Below are 3,626 nucleotides of genomic sequence, written 5' to 3'. Positions count from 1 at the left end.
AGCCACAGTGTGTCCCAGCTAGTAGACTATTGAGATACAGCCACAGTGTGTCCCAGCTAGTAGACTATTGAGATACAGCCACAGTGTGTCCCAGCCAGCAGCAGGTCCTGTGACACAGTCCCCCTCCAAAATTAACCATATTTGGTTAGTAAAGACCCTACTGAGTATTCTACACCCCACTTTAGCTGAGACCGGTAGAAAAGTTATATCTACAGCCCAATATTCTCAACATACCAGTTGTCAACATTGTATTTTTTTAAATGTTTTCATAAATTTCTTACTGCCTTTTCTTGTTGGCACAATACAAGTAAACATTGATAAATATTCAATAGCTTTTGAATGAGTTATCCACGTTGCAATGTTTTGAAATGCGGGCTTGTATTTTGAAGGTTTCCTCATTTCCATACGACCGTGACGTCATCATTTGTGCTGCTGGCAGAATACCGGTGGACGTATTACACGGATGTCAACAAACTAGCGATTTGAACGATTTTTTCCCCTCATGAAATAATCCATAAGTGACGACTAAACGGTAAGTGGTTTTAGGTCACAATATCCGAACACAATGTAACGTAAGCAGCGTTAATATCTAAAAGGATGGTAATGTTGAGTAGCTAACGCTAGCTAGGAACACAAACACCAGTTTATTCTGGACATTATCCACCGTTCCAAGTTAGCTAACGCTAGCTACTGTAGCTAACAACGTTGCCTTTCTCTATCTGTAAACCGTTATAGCTGTGGCTCTCTGCCTTCGAAACCAGAGAACTAACAAACCCCCCTGMCTGTGTCTGTCTCTCTCTCTGTGTGTGGCAGTTGTATATTTGTAACATCAATAGCCTTTCAGTAGCGTCTGTCTGTGTGTCAGACAGTCTGCTGGCCTCATCTGTAGTTAATACCTGTACCTTATTCTGTTGTCCAGGCTACTATGCCTTACCTGGGCGGAGAGCATACAGTGAGGGAGCTGAAGAGAGCTCTGTCCAACCCTAACGTCCAAGCTGACCACCTACGCTACAGAAACACCATCCACAGAGTCATCAGGTGTACACAACTATCACTGACTACACACACAACTATCACTGACGACACACACAACTAACGTTACCGCTACCTATGCTACACACATGCACAACTATCACTGACGACACACACAACTAACGTTAATACCAGGTTGGGAAGTGGGCTACGGCTATGCTAAACCAATACACAACTATAGCTGGCGACCACAGCGGAGGGACGTTATGCGCTAACTATGCTACACACATAGGGCACACAACTAATCACTGACAACACACGGTCTAACGAAGGCAGTTGGCCTGGGTGGAGAGGACCGTAGTGCTAACACACATTACACAATTACAAACTGACTACAACCCACACATACCACTACAATGTTGTCCTCTCTCTCCCCCTCGCGCCGTTCTATCAGTTCACTCCTCTGTCTCCTCCCCCTACCTCTCTCTCTCCCCCTCCCCTCTCTCTGCATTCACCCCTGACTATGTGCTCTGTGCGTCGTAGAGCCAGCGTGCGCTCCCCTCCGGGTCTCGTCTCCGTCGTGAAGCGCTCTGTGCGTGAGGTGAGTGTAACGACCTTCACGGGATATACCTCGGGTCTCTCTCGTATCGCCCCCTCCATCGGTCTCTCGTTCTCATCTTACGTCTATTCTCTCTCTCCAAGCCTCGTATCTCGTCAGAATACTCTGCACGCCCCTGCTCTCTCTACGTTGGCGTCGGATCAGAAGGCTCCCTCTCGTAGCTCTCGGTCGCGCGCATCATCCAATCCATGGACGGCGTCCTCTCTCTCTCCCTCTTTACGCTCTATCGTCTCTCTCCCCCTCTCTCTCCTCTCTCTCTCCCGCCTCTCCGTCTCTCTCCCCTTCTATCTCTGCTCTCCCGCCTTCTATTCACTCTTACTCTCCCCTGATTCCCTAGGGTTCCACGTTTTCCAAGAGTGATGTCCTCCAGGACAGGGAAAATGTTATCTGGGTTGGTACCGTGAAATATGGTGAAGGCATGTAACGGGTTGGGATTGTTGTCCAGGAAGGAAACTGGTTGTATGTGTTTCTGTGTTCCTATGCCAGTCTGAACACCTGAGTGTCTCTGCGTGGTAATAACCGCCCTGAAGGAAAGACTGCTCTCGGATCACAACCCCTGGTCCGCAAGCTGGCCTTGACGGGAACATGTGGCAACCCTCAGGTGTGTGTGTGTGTATATGTACGTATTGTGTGTATATGTAAGTATGTGTGTAATGATTGTGTGTGGTGTGTAATGTGTAACGGTGTGTGGTGTAATATGTAACGTGTGTTGTGTGTACGTGGTTGTGGGTGTAATATGGAGATGTGTGTGTGTAATATTTGACGTGTTGTGTAATATTTGCGTGTGTGTGTATGTGTAACGTGTGGTGTATATGTTATGTGTTGCTGTATGTTACGATGAGTGTGTGTACTATGTGACGTATGTGTGTAATATGTAAGTGTGTGTAATGTGTGTGTGTGTAATGTGTGTGTGGTGTGTGTGTGGTTGCAGGCTCCGGTCTATCAGCAGTAATGTGCAGCAGCCTCTTACATGCGCGCAACTGAAGGACAAGGCAGCGTGTGTTCCGCAGAGTGGCTGTTCTGGGCTGGGCCAAGATAACACACTTCAAGCCTAACAACAGAGATAGGTAGGTACACACACCTTATACACACAATTATACACACATTATATAACACAATTATACACACATTACAGTCTAACACAGAAGATAGGATAGCGGTGGCACACACATTATTCCCAATTAATAACACCACATTATATCAATAACACACACATAGTCTGAGTGGTAGGGCTGGATCAGGGCCTAACACAGAGATGTAGGTTGGCCTACAGACACGACATTATTAGCATTCGTCACATTATAGACACACATTATATACACAATATTAGCCACATTACAGCCTAACACGAGAGATAGTAGCGTACACACAACATTATTACAGCACATTATAGGATCACACCGTTATATGTAAACAGGATAGCGAGCGAGCGATATATATATCAGCCTAACGAGAGATGGTAGCTACACCCACATTATACACACATTTTATACACCACATTGTATAACAATAATACACACATTACAGCCTAACACAGAGATAGGTTAGCTACACAACACATTAATACACCGATAATACCACATTATATACACATTAGTACACACTTACGCCTAACACAGAGATAGGCTAGGTACACACAACATTATACACACATTAAACACATTATATGAGCACAGTTATACACATTACAGCCTAACACAGAAGATAGGTTAGCTACACACCATTATAAACTGACACATTATACACACATTATAATAGCAACAATATAAACACACATTTACACCACAGGATACACACATTATACACACAATTAGCCAGCACACGTTATACACTCAAGAGTACACAACACATTACCACCTAAACACAGAGAATAGGTGTACAACACCATTATATCGACACATTATACACACATACACACATATACACACGATTATGCATCACATTATAAGCAAACCAAAACAATTTTACAGCTAAACAGAGATAGGTAGGTACAACCCACAATATACAGACACATTAATCACGTGACATCTAATAT

At 44.5% G+C, this 3,626-nt stretch overlaps 1 long non-coding RNA gene across 1 annotated transcript in view; it reads left to right on the top strand.

The window, feature by feature from the left end:
* LOC112075692 (uncharacterized) overlaps positions 1-1,154 on the top strand; it is an 11,443-nt gene extending 10,289 nt beyond the window's left edge. Inside the window, exons 2-3 of the long non-coding RNA XR_002895030.2 lie at positions 390-532; positions 920-1,154. This is a non-coding gene — a long non-coding RNA (uncharacterized lncRNA). The remainder of the gene's footprint in view (positions 1-389; positions 533-919) is intronic.
* The last annotated feature ends 2,472 nt before the right edge of the window (positions 1,155-3,626 follow it).

This window comes from Salvelinus sp. IW2-2015, unplaced genomic scaffold (assembly GCF_002910315.2).
Source record: "Salvelinus sp. IW2-2015 unplaced genomic scaffold, ASM291031v2 Un_scaffold3340, whole genome shotgun sequence".
In the NCBI taxonomy this organism is placed as follows: domain Eukaryota; kingdom Metazoa; phylum Chordata; class Actinopteri; order Salmoniformes; family Salmonidae; genus Salvelinus; species Salvelinus sp. IW2-2015.
Note: the sequence above shows the minus strand (reverse complement) of the source record. Positions and strands in the feature narration are given on the sequence as shown.